Source organism: Dasypus novemcinctus, chromosome 8 (assembly GCF_030445035.2).
Source record: "Dasypus novemcinctus isolate mDasNov1 chromosome 8, mDasNov1.1.hap2, whole genome shotgun sequence".
Lineage (NCBI taxonomy): Eukaryota > Metazoa > Chordata > Mammalia > Cingulata > Dasypodidae > Dasypus > Dasypus novemcinctus.
This window is the reverse complement of record NC_080680.1, coordinates 18,433,790-18,454,947: the sequence shown is the minus strand read 5'-3', so window position 1 is coordinate 18,454,947 and position 21,158 is coordinate 18,433,790. Positions and strand designations below refer to the sequence as shown.

The window sequence follows — 21,158 nt, the reverse complement described above, 5'->3', positions numbered from 1 at the left end:
AAATGGGAATGTGGTTAACGGTACAAATATGAAAGTGTTCTCATGAACTATAACAAATGTACAATACTAATATATGGTGTTAATAATAGGGGATAGATGGGAAAAATATACCAAATGCACTCTACAGACCATAGTTAGTGGTAATAGTCTGATGATGTTCTTTCATAATCTGTAACAAATGTTCCACAATAATGTAAGGTGTTGATGGAGGAGTGATGTATGCAAATTCTGCAAATTATATATGATTGTTTCGTAAGCTCATAACTTAAAAAATATATACATTTTATATATATATATATATATATATTTTTTTTTAAGTAGGAGTCACATCCCAGAGGTAATATGGTAGCTTTTTGTTATCCATTCTTCAGGAGAATTTACAATTAAAATACGGAATGCCCAAAGTATTTTTTAGTTAGTAAAATTAGTGATTTATTAATCAGCATAGTAGCTATTAGAAATGGATTCTTATTGGTGAAGTTCGTGGCTGCAGATAAATACAGGTTGTCTCTGAAATAGTTGCCAAACATTCCCCTACACCTGCATGACCAAGTTATAAGAATCTAATAAAACTTACCAAAGGAGATCCGCGGTTCAAACCCCGGGGCCTCCTTGACTCATGTGGAGCTGGCCCATGTGCAGTGCTGATGCGCGCAAGGAGTGCCCTGCCACACAGGGGTGTCCCCCGCATAGGGAAGCCCCATGCGCAAGGAGTGCGCACCATAAGGAGAGCCGCCCAGCGCAAAAGAAAATGCAGCCTGCCCAGGAATGGCGCCGCCCACACTTCCCGTGCCGCTGACGACAACAGAAGCGGACAAAGAAACAAGACGCAGCAAATAGACACAGAGAACAGACAACTGGGGGGGGAGGGATTAAATAAATAAATAAATCTTTAAAAAAAAAAAAAAAAATACTTACCAAAGGATAGTGTTTGAGTGTGACACCATCCAGCTACTGGTTTTGAGGATTTTGGGTTAACCTGTGCCAACTATATAGGTAACAGAATCCTCTTCCTAGAATATTGTTATGTCTGTTTCAAGTGAACCTTTCATAAAAAGTGTGATCAGAGTACTTAAAAGTGCAGAAACTAGAACTTCAGAGTGTCTAGTATGAACTGTGTCAGCTTGTTAATAAATATTTGTTTAATAAAATAACTGTTTAGAAGAATTTTTGATCTGAGATTAGCTTTCATTCTAACCTAGTTAAGCAAGGGTGTTGGGGAGAAGCTAAGCTCCATCTCCCTCAAATTTGTCAGCAGCTTCTTTTTTTTATTTTTTTTTACTTTTTTTTTTTAAAGATTTTTTAATTTATTTTTCTCCCCTTCTCCCTCACCCCCACCCCGGTTGTCTGTTCTCTGTGACTATTTGCTGCGTCGTCGTCTTTATCCGCTTCTGTTGTTGTCAGCAGCAAAGGAATCTGTGTTTCTTTTTGTTGTGTCATCTTGTTGATGTCAGCTCTCCGTGTGGGTGGCGCCATTCCTGGGCAGGCTGCACTTTCTTTCACGCTGGGCGGCTCTCCTTACACGTGGGGCTCCGCTACGCAGGGGACACCCCTGCCTGGCAGGGCACTCCTTGTGCGCATCAGCACTGTGCATGGGCCAGCTCCACACGGGTCAAGGAGGCCGGGGGTTTGAACCGCGGACCTCCCATGTGGTAGACAGACGCCCTAACCACTGGGCCAAGTCTGACTCCAGCAGCTTCTTTTATCTATCAAAAAATTCCTAAGAACTGTACATGACCAAATTGGCTCAGGTCAGTTTTCATCAGTATGATACAAAGAGATTAGATGTAGAATCACTAGCATGTCCTAAAACATTTGGATCACAGACATGGAAGTCAGAATCTTGACCCAAAGAGGAGAAAAACCACATAAATAAGTGAAAGCAGTCAACTTGAGCAGAAAGATACTCTTTTATTATCATAAACTAAGAACTTTTATAAGTAAGTTCTAATTTTTTTTTACCTTATTTCAGGGGCAGGGGTGGTGGTGGTGGAGAATAAATGGTATATCTCCTTTTAAATTTCTTGGCAGTGAATGAAACAAAGACTTACTTTGAATATTTTGAATGTATAATTGCTTTATCAAAAGCAAATTCTTTTCAAAATACTCATTTTTTTAAGTGAGATATATTCCTGACTTACATAATACTCTTTATTTCTGATGAGATTTATAAGGCCCTTATAACAATATTTAGGACAGCCAATCATATCAATAAGTAATTTTTTCTCTAGAGAAACTTTTCAGGGAGATTAAAAGCATTATCTTGCCAATTTAGCTGTGGTTTTTAAAAAAATGATACACAGTAAAGAGGATTAAGAGTACATACTATATGAAAAACAGAAACCAGAGCAAAAGCTTTGAAGCCGCTACACAAAAGAAGATATAGGAATGGCCTATAAACAAGAAAAAGGCATTTGACATCAGAGAAATGCAAACTGAAAATACAATGAATACCAAAAGAATGACTAAATTTAGAATGCCAATACCAAATATTGGAAAAGATATAGAACAATTACAACTCTCAGACATTACTAATGGAAATGTATAGTATTATTAGCACATTGGAAAAGCTTGGTAGTTTCTTACAAAGTTATATACACTTACACCCTATGCCCCAGCCATTATATTCCAAAGTATATACCCAAGGGTAATAAAAACATGCATCTACAAAATATGAATATTTTGGCAACTCTATTTATTATATAATGGCCAAAACTGGAAACAACAAATGTTTATCAACATGAGAATGGATAAGCAGCTGTGGCATATTCACACAACAGAGTATTCCATGAGCAATAACAAAAAAACAAAGTATTAATACACAAAACAACATGGAATCATCTCTCGTTATGCTGAACAAGAGAAGACAGACCCAAGTGTTGTGGCTTTATGATTCCATATATATGAAGTTCAAAAACAGGCACTAATCTATAGTGATCATTCAGAACAGTGGTTGCTTCGAGTAAGAGTGGATTGACTGGAAAGGTGAACAGAGTAACTCGGGAATGGTGGGTCACAGATGTGTAAAACTTGATAAAATTCAAACTGCACACTTAAATCTGTACATTTTATTGCACTGAATTATACTTTAATAAAAAAAGGGAAGGAGGGCAGTCTAAAAGAATCTTGACTTTAGTTGCCCTGGACAACTAATAGATCCATGAAAAGACTACAGAATAAAGTATTCTATATAAAATATAATACTATATATTATAGAATATTAAGAATGATCTTGGCCTAAGTATCTAGTATAAACCATGAATAGTAAATACATTGCAGAAAGAAAGAGAGAATGAAAGGAAAGAGGGAAGAAAGACTGACTAGCAGAAAAGGCAGTAAGGCTAGTAGAAACATTCCTTCAAAGATTCCTGAAATGTTTAATTTTTTTAAAGATTTATTACTTATCTCTCTCCCATCCTCCCCGCTTTGTTGTTTGCACTCGTTGTCTCCTCTCTATGTCCATTCACTGTGTGCTCGTCTTTTTAGGAGGCACCGGGAAACCCAACCAGGGACCTCTCTTGGGAGGAAGGTGCCCAATATTTGAGCCACCTCTGCTCCCTACTTGTGTGTCTCACTGTGTTCCCTTGTTGTGTCTCTTCATTGTGTCAGCTTCTTGCATCATCTTGTTGCGTCAGCTTGCCATGCCAGCCCATTGCATCAGCTTGCTGTCTTGCTGGTCTTTTTTAGGAGGCACCATGAACCGACCCCAGGACCTCCCATATGGAAGGGTGGGCACCCAATTGCTTGAGTCACATCCACTTCCCTGAATATTTTTATCCTTCCTCGGTTTCTGCAGTAGACTGTGAATGTCACACTAAAACAGCAGCTCCTAAGAGATACTAAACTCTTCACAAAAGATTCACAGAAATAGGACCTAAATTATCTTTTAATAGAAAGATTATCTGCCACTTTTTATATTCTATCAATCATGTTATTAAAAAGTAAACTGGATTGAATAGGGAGAAAATAGTGACTCCATTAATACCATGCCATCTGGTTCCAACCAAGATTTGCTTCAAGTAATATAAATATAGCAGAATATTATGGAACTTTCCTCACAGCTCTTCTCTCCCTTATTAAAAACTGAAGACCCACCTCTTTTACACTACCTAGAACATCGCTGTCCAAAGAACTTTTTGCAATGATGGAAAAGTTCTGTGTCTGCACTGTCCAATGCAGTTACCACTAGTGACATATAGCTACTGAGTACTCTGAAACTTGGCTAGGGAGGGAAGAACTGAATTTTAAATTTTTTAAATTTTAATTGATTTAATTTAAATAGCCAGAAGTGGTTAGTGTCTACTAGAATGCACAGCACAAAGCTTGAAGTATGTCCATCGTCCATCGTCCATCGGTTTCTTATCTATAGCCTCTGGACAACGGAGATACTCAGAGACAAAAGGTCTCTACTATTGGCAAAGCAAAACGAAGGGAGCACTGTAGCTTCCCTTCTACTTTTGGGGCCTCTGATTCTGGAGTCTTGATCTCTAACATCATGCCTCACAGTACAACTCTAATTTTTGCATCTGACCTAACAATATGAGAATATCTATGGTCAGAAACATACTCTACCTGGCAGAGTGCCTATACACCACAGTCATTCAGCAATTGCCTGTTTAATAAATAAATAAAGGTAGGGCAGACAGGGCTAGGAGAAAAGGAAATTCTAAGCACTTTCACCATAGTCTTCTATCACCCTGGTTTTACAGATGAGAAAGGCAGTGCCAAAGAGGAATAGGTAACTTGCATGGGGCTACTCAACTTGTGACAACAGGGTAAAACGAAGCTTTGAGAATATAACTGAAGTATTCCTAACTGATTAACATTTATGAGCATACATACCAGTAATTATTTTACAGCATTAAAAAAGACAAACCCGGGAAGCAGATGTGGCTCAACCAACTGGGCTCCCACCTACCATATAGGAGGTCTGGGGTTCAATACCCAGGGCCTCTTGGTGAAGGCAAGCTGGCCTAGGTGGCAAGCTGGCCCACACAGAGTGCTGGCCTATGTGGAGTACCACACAGGAGTACCATCCCACCAGGAGTGCTGTGGAGTACCACCCCACCAGGAGTACCACCCCGCCAGGAGTGCTGGCCCACGCGGAGAGCTGACACAGCAAGATGATGCAACAAAGAGACTCAGAGGAGAGACAATAAGAGACACAGCAGACCAGGGAGCCGAGGTGGATCAAGAGAATGATCGCCTCTCTCCCACTCTGGAAGGTCCCAGGATCAGTTCCCAGAGCCACCTAATGAGAATACAAGCAGACACAGAAGAATACACAGCAAATGGATACAGAGAGCAAACAGTGGAGGGAGGGAGGAGACATAAATAAATCTTAAAAAAAAAAAACAAAAAAAAACCTATTGCTCTTTATTCTATCACAGTGTAACTTCAAGGAAAGCCTATGGGAAGGTATCTTAATGGCTCTGGTGAGTTTCAAAACTGCATATTTCATATGATACAGCTTTCAAGATTTAATACTTTAATAACTACTTTTTCCAAAAAGATGGATGAAGAATGCTGAAACCCACATCATTTAAGGAGATATTTTATTTGAGCTTTTCACAGCTCAATTCCCTTCAAAGCTGTGCTTTTGTGGGATCTGTAACATTACAGAAGAAAACACCCTCAGGGAGTTCAGAAAGGGAGCTGGAAGCAGTATAACTTTGCAGAAAGCTAAGAAGGTTGAAATGTTTGTTGAAATCCTCTATTAACCTACCCACACAGGGAGCATACTACCTTTATTTACAGGTTGCTTTTTAACACGACAGATTTTCACAGCAGTAGCATTTAGCTCTCTGCAGCAGCTGACCGGTGGACAAGACTGTCGTCAGCTCTACATGAAGCAGTGAGCCAAAGGACTTCAACAAAAATTTGTTCATACTTTGATTTTCAGGGGGAACAGAAGAGTTCTTGCCTCCCTGGCACCAAGGGATTACCAGGCGATAATTAGTGATGTATTTGGAGAAAGACCTTAACCAAAAGGGGGACATATTAAGCAAAATAGAATTTCTACAGCTAAGAGACCTGCTTATTCAGGTCTCAACCAGACTTCACAAAGTGCCACAAACAAAAGTGCTCCTGAGGGCCCTAGGGACGTCGAGACACCACAGGCAAGCCATGCAGCCTACTGAAATCAACAGCCTCTCAGTGAGCTCTATCTGGGAACACATGAAAATCTATTTCCCAAATATAACGTAATTGTACTTTTATAAATCCCCTAATCATGATTCTTCTAATCCTTTTATCTGAGCCTATAATTTTCAATTTACTTGTTAAGTATATTTTTCAGAGACTTTAAGTCTTCGGATGTTCCTATTAGGGGTGAGCCCTGAAACCCAGCTGATACGTGGCCAACTCCGACTCTCCAGCTCTTCGAGCTTGCCCTCGACAACTAATAAAACTATGATGATGGACCAGCCCCACCCCAAAAGCAAGGAGTATCTTCGACTGCAAGCAAAGCAATTCCATTCCACTGCCCCATAATATCTGAAGCCCTTCTCAGCCTTGAGTAGTCAGAGCAGGCGTTGTTAAAATCCCTCAAGACTAAGGAATGAACAAAAATGCACTAACCACTAACCACAGCAGATTTACTGTTTATCATTTAGGAGGTACTGGGGAATGAACCTGGGACCTCGTACATACTAAGGAGGTGCTCAACCACTGAGCTATACCCACTCCTGAAGATTTACTGTTACTGTAGTTACTATCTGGTGTTAACTGAGTATTTTTGTAACACTGATGTAAAAAATAACATTTTTAATTGAAAAAAGAGCTCTTAAATTTCCCAAGTTTAAAAATTTTGACAGTCTTTTTAAACAAAGTAATATTTAACATATAACTATGGGACAACTTTGTTATTTTATGTATTATTTGGATAGCTATTATCAATATATTGCCTGAAAGCAAGAGCTAAATCTTTCTGTTGAAAAGATCATAAAATACTAAAAAATCTGATAAGATTTACACCTTGTATGTTTTATTGCTATTTGTTTAAAGTGAATGTTTATGCTTATCATATATCCTAAATTTTCCTAAGTAATTCTAATTTCAGATATTCTGTTCCATTCCTAAAAGTAACCTTTATATTTGTCAGGTGCAATTATTTGCTGAAGATACATGTAAAACATTACCTGAAATCTGGATTTTTGATCTCCAGGTCTAACATAATCCAGGAAAGAATATCTATATATATAATAATATTAAGATTAGTTTGCAAATAGGTACTATAAGTGAAACTGAGTTATTTAAAATCATTTGTTTTTAAAGACCAGTTTGCTTCTTAAGCAAATTTCTATTCATTTATCAACATTCCTATTCATCAACAAATCTATTTATAGAAATATCACCAGTATCTGTGTGAAGTAATTCTTTTACATGGCTCAGGAAAAAAAGGTAGCTAAATAATAATACGACCTTATGTATAAGAGCTATAAATAAGATAAAATACCAACAAGATCAGTATTATAATAAAAAACAAAGCCATGAGGTGATCATCTGCGATATAAATGTAGTATTAATGGAGTTACAGTAACCCCTCAGTCTTTATTCTAACATCTCAACATTCACTGAGCAGCTACTTCTACATTCTAAACTATGTGGTCCAATTTGTGGCACAATCCTTGTGGGCACTAGGAATCAAAGTTAAACAAAATTAATGTTTTCCCTGAAAAGTTAGGATCCCTATTCAGAAAATGATTACGATGTAAAACAAAACAAAACAAAAAGATCCCTTTTATAACCGTGACAAAGATTAAATACCCAGAAATTTAAAAATTGGACACTTAAAAAAAAAAAAGATTATCTAGAGAAAAATTTTAACAACATGTAAGACGGTTATAAAAATGTTAATGTAATACCAAGGGACCCAAAAGACTTCAGCAAACTGAAAGACATGTCATGTTCATGGATAGAAGAGTCACCATGAAGACTTTGTCTCCCTAAGTTGATTCATAAAAGTATTAGCAGGATTTTTAAATTTGTTTATGAAATACACAAGTTGATCCTAACATTCATATGGAAAAAAAAAAAAAAGCCAGAAATAAATAAGAATAGCTTGGAAAAAAATCTGAAAAAGAAGACCTCTAAAAGGAGCCAGTACTAACAGATATTAAAATACAATAAAAGGCCTCCATTACTAAAACAGTGTGTTCCTGGCATAGGAACAGAATCTAGAAAATAGGACAGTAAGCAAGGTCCTAAAATAGACCCAAACATATACAGGAATGTATTCATGACAAATGTCACAAATCAAACCAGTTATCAAGTAAATAAACAGCATTAGGGTAGCCATCTGAAAAAATAAATAAAAGTGGCTTTATGACATCACAGCAGAATAAATTTCAAATGGATAAAATTATTAAATGTTAAAAAAAAAAAAAAGACTATTAAGATCTGTAAGAAAACAGTATTTCCATTTCCAGCCAAGATAGAGTAACAAGGATCAGAGTTTTGCCCTTCCTACTGAAAACTACAATATTTTAAACAATATTTTCCAAGACTCTGGATATCAGGCAGTGGAAGATAGTGTGTCCCCTAAGAGAAAGGAAACATGGTGAACCCTCCAACTCCCCCAGTTTATTGACACTGGTCTGGCAGTTTCCCCAAGTTGGGGAGATGAAGCTGGGAGTCCAGGGAAACCAAGGCAACAAGAGTTCATAGGACAGAGTACCAAAGAAGAGAGATTTGCAGAGGGTCTCAAGTATTTAGCAGAGTAATGATCACAACAGCATGTGAGCAGACTACCAGAGGTGCAAGAAAGAACCATATGAAAGGATTAGAACCAGCAGTGTCTGGTGCTAACACAAGGACAGGAAGAGTGCTTGTTCCCACCAGCCGTTATGGAAAAGCTTCTAAGTCACTGGATACTGGGCAGAGCACTCAGGAAGGTGTTGGGCCTCAGTAGCAAGGAAATCGCCCTAGACTGAGCATGGATCTGGATCCACCTAACAAATATAAAAGCGAGACCTGGAAAGATCACAAGGTTTCTAAATAACTTAATTGCATCTTTGAACAAAGCTGGAGATATATACACATACACAAACAGTAACCAGTAAGGTAAAATTTTGTATGCAAAGAGGCAGAAAAACATGACCCATAATGAATAGAACAAGAAACAGACCCAGTTACTCTTTCATGAATTCCAAAGAAAGAAAAATTATGTTTCTGAACTAATCCATTCCTGTGGGTGTGAGACCCTTTCAACTGGACTAAGTTGGTGAGGCATGACTCAGGTTGAGTCTCTGCCCTCTTGCTGAGTTTAATATAAATGGAGACACACACAAGAAAAAGGAGGTCCACCATACTTGATCCTGCCATGTGGGAGAGAGGACTGCAGGAACACAAAAGCACCAAGAGGCTCAAGGACCTGAGGCCCAGGGAGAGACAGTCATTTGTCTGATAACTCATGGCTGAACTAGGGGGAAAAAAGCAGAGCAGCCAAGACTGATAGAAGAGGCCAGGAAAGAGACAAGCCCTATATCTAGTTGCTCACCGCTGAGCTCCGAAAGCTAGACTGAGACCTAGGCAGAGATAGGCGGCCATCTTGCTTCAACACATGGCAGCGGACTTTAGTGAGAAAGCCTTGCTGATGGTGCCTTGATTTGGGCATTTCAGTGAATGCCTCAGAACTGTAAGCTTCTACAACTATAAAAGCCAGCCCATTTCTGGTACTTTGGATCAGCAGACCTTTGTCAAACTGAAACACCCAGGATTGACACAGATGGTAGCATTAGAGAATGAGCAGAGAAGGACATTAAAAGTTATTACAAATGCATTTCATATGTTCAGTAAGATGAAAATATATGTCCACAAAACTTGAATACAAATATTTATAGCAGCATTACTCATAATAGCCCCAAAGTAAAAAACAACCCAAATGTCCTATCAACTGATGAATATTCGTACAATGGAATATTATGCAACCATAAGAAGGAATGAAGCACTGACACATATTACAATATGAATGGACCTTGAAAACATTATGCAAAGTGAAAGAAACCAGTCACAAAAGATCATATATTGTATAATTCCATTTATATGAAATGTCCTAAATAAAAAATCTATAGACAGAAAGTAGACTAGTGATGTCTGAAGGCTGGGGTGGAGGAGGAAGGGAAAGGGAAGTGACTGCTAATAGGTACAGTTTCTTTTGGGGATGACAAAAATGTTCTGAAATCAGATTTTGATGGCTGCACAAATGGGTAAATATAGTAAAAAAAAACTACTGAAATGTAACTTAACACTGAAATTGTATGATACATCACTGTTATCACAATAAAACTATTGTTAAAAAAATATATGTAGAGACACATCTGAAAGTACATATAAAATATTTAAAATGCCCAAATCGAACTTTGGGAAATGAAGACTACAATACATGAGATGAGAAATACACTGGATGAAATCTATGGCAGATAAAACATAGGATAAAAAAGTAATGAACTTGAAGGCATAGCAATAGAAAACTATCCAAAATGAAAGAGAAAAAAACAGAATCCCTCCCCAGAAAAAAATCAGTGAGCTATCAGACAGCTTAACATGGTCTAATTAATAATATACAGGTAATTGGAGTCCTTCAGGCCTTTAAAAATTTTTAAAGATACAATGGCAAAACTTTCTAAACTTAATGAAATCTATAAAGCCACTGATCCAAGAAGCTCAACAAATCTCAAGCACAAGAAATATGAAGAAAACTAAGCTAAGGTACATCAAAATCAACTTGCTCAAACACATCAATGAAAAGACAATCTTAAAAGCAACTAAAGAAAAAGTACATATTACATACAGAGAAACAAAAATAAGGATTATCAGATTTTTTGTTGGAATCAATGTAAGTGTAAGACAGTTGAGCAACATCTGTAAAAGGGAAAAAAACTGTCGTCCTAGAATTCTATTTTGGGTAGAAATCTTTTAAAAACAAAGACAACAATGAAGACAATTTTAGACATTCCAAATATGAAGGACTTCATCAACATCACATTCATACTATAAGAAATGTTAAACAGACATCCTTCTGGGAAGTGGACTTGGCCCAGTGGTTAGGACGTTCATTTACCAAATAGGAGGTCCGCAGAACAAACCCCAGGCCTCCTTCACCCGTGTGGAGCTGGCCCACGCGCAGTGCTGCTGCATGCAAGGACTGCCCTGCCACGCAGGGGTGTCCCCCGTGTAGGAGAGCCCCAAGCGCAAGGAGTGCACCCCATAAGGAGAGCCACCCAGCGCTTAGCCTGCCCAAGAATGGCACCACACACACGGACAGCTGACACAGCATAATGCAACAAAAAGAAACACAGATTCCCGTGCCGCTGACAACAGAAGCGGACAAAGAAGAACACACAGCAAATGGACACAGAGAACAGAAAACTGGGGGAAGGGGGAAAAGGAGAAATAAAAAAAAAAAAAAGACATCCTTCTGGGGAATGTGGCGCAAGCAATTGAGCCCCTGCTTCCCACATAGGAGGTTCTGGGTTCAGTTCCCTGTGCCTCCTAAAAAATACACACACACAAAAAAACAAGCAATCACATGAAAAAACCAACTTACAGAAGCCCATGTGGTTCAGTGGTTGAGAGCTAGCTTCCCACATATGAGGAGGCCCTAGGTTCAATCTCTAGTACCAGTACCTCAAAAAAAAAAGGGAGGCGGATGTGGCTCAGGCATTTGGGCTCCCGTCTACCATATGAGCGATCCAGGGTTCAATTCTCAGGGCCTCCTGGTGAAGGCAAGCTGGCCCACACAGTGAACTGGCCTAGGCAGAGAGCTGGCCCGCACAGGAGTGCTGGCCTTCACGGAGAGCTGGCGCAGCAAGATGACACAACATAGAGACAGAGTAGAAACAATAAGAGACGCAGCAGACTAGGGAGCTGAGGTGGCGCAAGAGATTGAGCACCTCTCTCCTACTCTGGAAGGTCCCAGGATTGGTTCCCAGTGCTGCCTAAAGACAAGACAAGCAGACACAAAAGAATACACAATGAATGGACACAGAGAGCAGAGAGTGAGTGCAAAAACAATAGGGGGGCGGGGAGAGAAATAAATTTTTAAAAAGGAAAAAAAAAAGACATCCTTCAGGCAGAAGGAAAATGATACCACTTGGCAATCTGGATGTAATGAAGGGTACAAGAAATACTAACTAAAATGGGTAAATATGTAAGCTTTATTTTTCTTATTTAAATCTCTTTAAAAGAATGGTTTTAACAAAAAACAGTAACAGTGAATTAGTAGGGTTTATAATATAAGTATAAGTAAGAGGCATGACAACAATAGCGTAAAGGTTAGGAGGGGAGAAGGAAAAGAAAACACAAAAGGATTCCTTAATAACTTTTAGTCCAGAAACGATAAGAAAGCATTGGCAGGTTCAGCTATGAACTTTGCATGACAAATACACACCACCACAACTATAATAGACTCAAAAGGCAAATGACAAATAGAAAACCTATTTGTAAATCATCACAGGTAATAATTTCCCAAAAACTTAAAGAACCTAATAATATATAGATATTAGAAACAGCCAGTAGCCCAATAGAAAAACAGGCAAAGGATATTTATAGCCAGGTTTCAGAAACTCAATGCACACTCATAAAAGACACACATGAAATGTAAGCTACATTGAAGTTATAATGTTCCATCTATCAGATTGACAAAAATACAAAAGTTTGGTAACCCCCCCCCCCCGTTCGTAGGGTTAAAAGGAAACAAGGACTCCTCACTCATTGATAACAGGATTGTAAATTGGTATAACTTTTATCAGAATTACACATAAATATGCCTCTAATTTAGCAATCCACTTTTTTTTTTTCTAAGAGGTATGAGGGATTGAACCCAGTACCTCATACATGGAAAGCAGGCACTCAACCACTGAGCTACAGCAGCGCCCAGCATTTCACTTTTGAAAGTCATCTCATATGCACAACTGTACCTATGCGAAATGACACGTGTACTAGGTTATTCAATATAGAATTATTTTTCGTAACTGAAGAGTGAAAACAATCCAAATGAACATTAGTAAGGGTTTGATTAAAGACCATATGTATGTACTTTAGAAAGTAAAATCCTATTCACCTATAAAAAAGGAGGACATTATGAAATAAAATATCTCCAAGATATATCCCATCAATTCTGAGATGTACTCTTTTTTTCACATTTGAACATCTCTGAAATCAGGCTGTATCTTACAGTGACTTATAGTTATAATTGGTAGCATATTTCCTTTCTTAGAAGTACTTAAAATAATAGTTGCAATCTATTAAAGTTTAGAATCAATGAAATACATCCATTGTGAACTTGAAGGGGTAAACCATGTGTAAAATATGCTATATTTTAGCTCAAAAATAATCCACTAAATGCAAGGAAGTATTCTATATTTTATCCTGGAACAGAAAAAATATATTAACGAAAGGAGAAATCAAATAAAGTCTAGAGTTTAATAGTTCCTACCAATGCTGGCTTCTTAGTTTTGACAAATTTGCCATGGTAATATAAGATGTTAACATAAGGGAACACTGGGTAAGGGGATACAGGATACAGATCCTTTCTGTATTATCTTTGCAACTTTTATGTAAATCTAAAATTATTCAAAATAAAGTTTATAATAAAAATAATTTGTGAAAGCATCTATGTGTGTATCTGGTTGCATATGCATTTAAGAAAAACAAACTAAAACCTGTGGGGGATTAGCAGGGAGAACTGGGCAGAAGGGCAAGTATGTCAAGGTTCACTTTATACCCTTTACTTTTTCTGAAACCATGTTAATGTGTTTATATATTCAAAATATCAAATTTTAAAAGTATAAAAATATACTTTATATGGGGAAGAAGGAAGTTAGGATGGGGGAATTCTATATAAGGCTTGTATTTACAACCTAGAGACCAAGACAGGAATCCATGGTCTAGCTGGGTAAGGAGTCCACAACCCCTGAAATTCTCTACCCAATTTTATGAAAATGAATTTATGTACATTTTCCTCAGTAGAGGATCCACAAGTAAATAAATACATTATTTTACCTCCATACAATGGAATCATATGTCTCTAAGAGGAGGTGTCTCTATTTAGGAATGCATTTATTTATGGCAATGAAAGATAACTAAACATATGAAGTGGGAAAAAAAGTAATGATATAATAGTATTTATAGTGTATATAAACATGCACTGAACAATCTAAAAGGCTAAATGTGGTAATCATTAATGCTGTTTACCAAATATTTCTAGTTCCCCACCTACCAAGTACATTTCTGCCCTTCTGTAGTATGGTGAGACTATGTAATTAATTCTAGCCAATGAGCTATGAGTGGAAATGAGCATTTAATTGCCAATTCAAGACACCTCTGGCACAGAGACAGGCAATATTCAAGGTGACTGATGCTCATCAGCCTAGGTCCCCAAGCAATTACAATAAGCAGAATCTCCTGCTGACCTACAGTGGCTGTGGAACAATTCTTGTTTGTTTAAGCTGCTGAGAATTTGGGGGTTGTTACTACAGCATAACCAAACCAAGTCTATCCTAATTGATAAACACCTTGCTAGTAGGATCATTGATTTTTTCTCCTCTCTGTGACTTTTTTTAAAAAATAATGAGCACCTATATCTTAGAAACTTTTTATTTTCAGAGGTGTGGGAAGAGGAAGATACAGGTCTTAGCATGGGCCTTAGCATCCAGCAGACATCGCCCATACAGAAGCCATGATCATCACATCTCAACCTAGAAGCAAGCTTGAAAACACCCAGTAAGAGCCTCCTCCATCTCCCTTTGTTCCAATTCTGTACTCCCTGGGAAACCTTCTAAAAGCAGTGTAAAAAGTAAAGTGCAGGGAAGTGGATGTGGCTCAACTAAAAGAGAGTCCGCCTACCATGCGGGAGGTCCAGGGCTCGATACCCAGGGCCTCCTGGCCTGCGTGGTGAGCCGGCCCGCGCACAGTGCTGCTGCACGCAAGGAGTGCCGTCCCACAGGGGTGCCCCATGTAGGAGTGTCCACGCTCAAGGAATGCGCCCTGCAAGGAGAGCTACTCCACGCAATAGAAGTGCAGCCTGCCCAGGAGCGGCGCCACATACACGGAGAGCTGACGCAGCAAGATGACACAACAAAAAAAAAGACACAGATTCCTGGTGCCGCCTGACAAGAATGCAGGCGACACAGAACACACAGCAAATGGACACAGACGGCAGACAAGTGGGGGGGGAAGGGGAGAGAAATAAATAAATTTTTTTTAAAAAAGAAAGTAAAGTGCAGAACAGTGGAAATAATATCCTGGTTTTTTGGATAAGGGGAATATTTTTATATACATATATAAATACATACACACATTTGCAAAAACAGAGAAAATCTCTGGAGAGACATAACAAGTGAATAATGTTCGTTCTCTAGAGGGGAAATGGGTAGCTAGAGGACAGGGGAAGTGGGACTCCTACTCTGCCCCGTTTATACTCTTCTGTATCTTTTGCAATCTGCATTACCTATTCAACATATGAATAAAGAAAAAAATAAAAAGAATGCAACTCTAGGTGAAGAGAACTGTTTAGGTGAGCCATACTTCAAAAACAAAGAAAGCCTAGTAAAGGGCCATGCATGGGCCAATGAGGAGTGTATCATGAACCCAGGATTATGAATACACCTCAAGTACATGGAACTGGATTAAGAGGGGGGAGTGAGATATAGCAGGGCTATATCTAAATTCTAAAAACTGCCTTCTGATCTTGGAGAAACTACAGAAAAATTTCTAATGATTTCAAAGTAAAAGTATTTACTGTTGAACGTTGATGCCATTTGAAAGTTTCAGCACTGTTAAATTTCACCTCTTACCAGCATAGCAGTATGAATTATTTTCCCCTCCACTAAGAATAGACTATTATTTCCAAAAGAGAAATGAAACAGTACTGTGCAAGGGATTAATAATGTGGGGAAAAGCATCCAAAAAGGTATCTATGGAAAACAGCACTTAGGTGCACCACATATGGTAATCTGTGATTTCATAGGCTTTTAACTTTTGTACACAGAGATTATAAACGCTTGAGCACTTAAAACGGTAGATTTATTTATCTTTAAACAGTCCCAAGAGTTTCTAACACTTATTTTCTGACCTTGTTAGAAATAAAAGATGTAAGGTAGCTGACCTCTCACACACACATATACTCCGTGTAGCTAAGGATGAGGAGTTCCTGGAAATGGAATTTGAACGGAATCTGCAGTCTCCATGGAGATTCATTCCTGGCATTCTACATTGGCAGTAGCGCAGCTCTTTCAGTCACTTCACATTCACTGAAGTCAGAACTTGTCTCTGGCTGTAATTCTTCTAGATGCTAATCACACAATTGTTAGTCTAACCTCCAAGCTACAGGGATGTTTATAAAGCCCTTCATAAAAATCAAAGAATTTCCAGCAGTCGTCAATTGCATATTCATCTTTACCTTGTTTCCCTAAACACTTCTTTTAAGGGTCTCATTAAGCTTGCATTTTAAACACTCAGCTTTGTACTTTGCCATTCATTCTTTCTAACAAATCCCTGCCATCACCTGCATCTTTTCTCAACATTAGCTGTCAGAAATGCCCTAACAGGACACAACATTGTGACAATAACAAACTCAATTTGAGATAACAGTTCAGAGCTAACTAGCTAAGAGCTTACACTAAATTGCTACTAGTGTAGAGAAACAAATTAACAATACCATAACTGACTGCCTCAGGTTCTGTAAGTGACCTACCCAAAACCCACTGCCCAGTTCAGCCCAATTTCCAATGGCACCAACATTTCTTTCAAGATGTTCTCTGGCTTCTAGAGCCCATTTTGCCTACCCTTACAGCACTTCAAAATTCTCATTTACCCCTCCCCAGAATGTGCTCTATACTGGCTCCCAGATTTCCTGTGTAGTGGATCAAACTCCAGTTACCACCACAGTCACTTGCTACATAATGAACCATTTATTGGCTGCCTTTTCTTACCCATTTCACTTTCCCACTCCCCTGGGTTTCCTGGATTCCAAGGGTCACCTCCCAAAGGAAGTACCTGCACTAGAAACCTTGACTCAAGAGTCTCCCTTTTCTGGGAGAACCCAAAATAAGACATTGACTGTTTTATATATGCCTATTTATTTTTGGTAAAATATGTCAAAAACAGTATAATTACAACAAAGCAACACGGTATAAGATTATATTAAATGGGGTTTATAATAGACACAAATAATTTCCATTAGGAAAAAACTGCGTTTGTAACATAAAATAAAATTTAATATTCCTATACCTAAATCTGTATTAGAATACTGTTTATTTTCTGAAGTTACTTTAAAATAGAATCCTTAATCCAAAGCTTTGATTTTTTAAAAAGTTCAAGTTCAGGCTTCAGAATATCCCACATCTTTGTTGTGGAAATTCCCCCAACTGGTGACATTAAGAAATAAATTCCTTTAGCTCTGTGGCTGCAAAAGGTTGAATTCTTTTTGTTGTTGTTGTTGGCTGTCTTCAAGATCCACAAATTTAACCTCTAACAGTTTATTTGAACAAAACAATGTGAATGGGTCCAAAAGGATGTTATAGCATATATCTTCCTTTTCCTGCCCTCCCCAATTAGAGATTCCACTAAATAAATTTATTTTCTCATTTTGGAGTAAAGCCCAGTCCCTTGCTCCAGTTGCTTAATAAGTATTTGTTGAATGAATACATTAAAACGGGTTAAATGTCATGTGTCACTCCTTGATACTGGCACAATATAAGAGCAATGTGGAACAGGTCCAGGAAAGGTATGAAGAAGGTATTTCTCTCCTGACCGTCCCCCAGCTGCCACAGGAGGAGCAAAAAGTACTGTCAGGAGGAAGGAGAAAGCAGAAACATGGGTATTACTGCGACCAAGAATAATTCATGCTGGTTCTGGAGGAAAAAATAAGAGAATCTTTAAAACCCAGCTCAAGCCTCCTTCCCAAAGATCCTACCAATTCAGAGTCATCCATCTTTGAGTGTCCCTGACACATATAGATAAGCTCCTCTGTGCAACAGTTAGCAAGCACCAGGTTATACCTCGATGTACCCAATTCCATGTGCTAGTGTTACTTCCCAGAGATCTGGGTTCATGTCAGAAATCTCTATTGCAGCAACTATTACAGAGATGAAGCAAAAAGAGGCACTCAAACAGGGCCCAAGGCTGTTATCTCTTTTGCAACTCTTGCAATAGCTATTGCAAGGATGGGACTATAAAACACACTCAAACATATCCTGATTGAATTTATGCTTTAAGCTCTTTCAGTCACAATAGTTTAAAATTAGAATACATTAATAGTGGAGTTAAAATCCCAGCCTTAGCTGTGTTTGCTAGCTAAATTCAAAGCTTTTTTGACAGTTTATTGTCAAAAAGGAAAGAAATGCATATTAAAATGCTTCAGGTTTCATGTATTGGGTGCTCCAACAAGCTATTTAATGACAGCATTACAATAAAAAATTCTAAGAGCAAATTGAGAACAGCTCCCCAAAATTTAAAACCCACCATAATTTGAATTTTGTTATATATGCATGTCAAAGTAATTCTTCCTCAGCACCCATAAAAGAACATGAATATCAGAATGTTCAAGATACAGATACCAAATCTACTAGTGATCTTTATCTCTGGAATCCTCAATTTGAGAAGCAATACTCAGTTTTAAAGGTGCTCTGTAATGACTGCCCCCCATTTTGTTTTTCAAGCAATTTTACTGAGGTAAAATTAACATATAGTAAAATACACCTATGTTTACAGTACAGTTTGATTAGATATTTTTTATGGTCATTTCAGATTTTGTGTTAAAATATACAAAGCAGCTGTAGCTCAGTGGTCGAGTACCTGCTTCCCATGTATGAGGTCCTGGGTTCAAACCCCAGTACCTCCATATATATGGCAGGATGGAATAGGGTCCAAAGGAGGAGAGGCAGAAAACCTAATAAATTTCCATACAATACCACCCAGTAGAAAAAACCGGAACAGCATCCTGCTGGACTCATGTAAACAAGTTATCAGGAGGCAGCTTGCACCTGCTGACATGCACAAACAAGCTGTGTGAATGCAGCTTATATCATTCACCCATCTGCTGCAGATGTGGCCCTGGCAGCCTGTGCCCACCGATGTGCACTAACAAGTCATGGGAACGTGCCTAGCCACGTCCACCCAGCAGAAAAAAGGAGAAAAACAGGATATTCCTACACTACCCACCTATTTTCATAAGCCCCATGTGCAGCAAATTCCAGCAGGGCTCAAGAGCAATAGCAAGGGCTCTCTGCCCCTTCCCATTCAACAGACAGCCGCAGCTCTTTGTGCAGCAGCAGCCACAATCCCTGAGACAAGAGGGTGAAGATAGGAATAAACAGATTTGGCTGTATTGGGCCCCTGGTCACCAGGGCTGCTGTGTGCTCTGGCAGAGTGTAGGTGGTTGCCATCAATGATCCCTTCATTGACTTCAACTACATGGTCTACACGTTCCACTATGATTCCACCCATGGCAAGTTCAAGGGCACTGTCAAGGCTGAGAACGGGAAGCTTGTCATCAGTGGGAATCCCATCACTATCCTCCAGGAGTGAGATCCCGCCAACATCAAATGGGGTGATGCTGGTGCTGAAAATGTTGTGGAGTCCACTACAAGTTCACCACCTTGGAGAAGGCCGGGGCTCACTTGAAAGGTGGCACTAAAAGAGTTATCATCTCTGCCCCTTCGGCCAATGCCCCCATGTTTGTGATGGGCATGAACCATGAGAAGTATGATAACTCCCTGAAGATCGTCAGCAATGTTTCCTGCACTACCAACTGCCTGGCTCCCCTGGCCAAGGTCATCCATGACAACTTCAGCATCGTGGAGGGACTCATGACTACTGTCCACACCATCAATGCCACCCAGAAAACTGTGGATGGCCCCTCCGGGAAGCTGTGGTGTGACAGCTGTGGGGCTGCCCAGAACATCATCCCTGCATCTACCAGCATTGCCAAGGCGGTGGACAAGGTCATCCCAGAGCTGAATGGGCAGCTCACTGGCACGGCTTTCCGCGTCCCCACCCCAACGTGTCTGTTGTGGATCTGACCTACTGTCTGGAGAAAGCAGCCAAATATGATGACATCAAGAAGGTAGTGAAGCAGGCGTCAGATGGTCCCCTGAAGGGCATCCTGGGCTACACTGAGGACCAAGTTGTCTCTTGCGACTTTAACAGTGACACCCACTCTTCCATCTTTGATGCTGGGGCTGGCATTGCTCTCAACAACCATTTCGTCAAGCTCATTTCCTGGTACAACAATGAATCTGGCTACAGCAACAGGGTGGTGGACCTCATGATCCACATGGCCTCTAAGGAGCAAGAGCCCCTGGACCACCAGCCCCAGCAACAGTTGAGAGGAACAGTGGCAGCTGCCGGGGAGTCCTGACCCCAACTTGAGCACCCAGTACTGAGCACTGCCACCCTCCACAGCTTCCATCCCAGACCCCCTGGAGAAGGGGAGGGGCTCAGAGGGCCCTACCTTGTCATGTACCGTCAATAAAGTACACTGTACCCAGAAGAAAAAAAAAAGAGCAATAGGAAGGAGCCACCAGACACCAACCCCTAAAATCAAACTACCCAATAAAGTTCTCCCACTTTATCCTAAATTCTCCAATCAGTATAAACCCTAACCCCCAATGATAGCCAATAAAACCAGAATCCCCTAGAGAGGGGATGCACATCTCACCCTACGCACACCCACACCCATGTCTCGGGTCTCGTACTGTCTCTTTTCTTGTTTCTTAATAAACTCATTACTCCTTTGCCTATCTATGCTATCTATGGTGTGTTCTTAGATACCTTTATGCAAATTAGCCAAGAACTTAGACCATCTCCGATAATAAAAATCAATTTAACCATTTTAAAGCATACCACTTTGAGATTAAGTATATTGAAAATACTGTCTAACTTTCACCACTATTTCCAGATTTTCACCATCCTAAACCAAAACTCATACTCATTTAGCAATAACTCCCCATACCTACCTCCCACTACCCCCTGTAACCAATATTCTGCTTTCTGCCTCTATAAATTTGCTGTAATTATTTTTTAACAAGAATACACAGGGATTTCTTTTTAAATTGTATCCACTGGGATATTTTGAGTTTCAAATTAGATACATATAATTAATTGAAATGTAGACCTTTCATTTTAGACCCTGTTTTAGAAGAAATAGGGCTTTT

The 21,158-nt window shown here is 39.2% G+C and overlaps 1 protein-coding gene, 1 long non-coding RNA gene and 1 pseudogene across 7 annotated transcripts in view; 2 read left to right on the top strand and 1 right to left on the bottom strand.

The window, feature by feature from the left end:
- The window catches only part of CDC14B (cell division cycle 14B), a 134,253-nt gene that overhangs the window by 103,185 nt on the left and 9,910 nt on the right, over positions 1-21,158 (bottom strand). The gene's annotated exons all lie outside the window — the stretch shown is intronic.
- LOC131279416 (uncharacterized) overlaps positions 1-21,158 on the top strand; it is a 36,518-nt gene that overhangs the window by 9,720 nt on the left and 5,640 nt on the right. The window contains exon 2 of the long non-coding RNA XR_009186748.2: positions 14,608-14,724. This is a non-coding gene — a long non-coding RNA (uncharacterized lncRNA). The remainder of the gene's footprint in view (positions 1-14,607; positions 14,725-21,158) is intronic.
- On the top strand, positions 19,417-20,362 carry LOC139439427 (glyceraldehyde-3-phosphate dehydrogenase pseudogene; annotated as a pseudogene).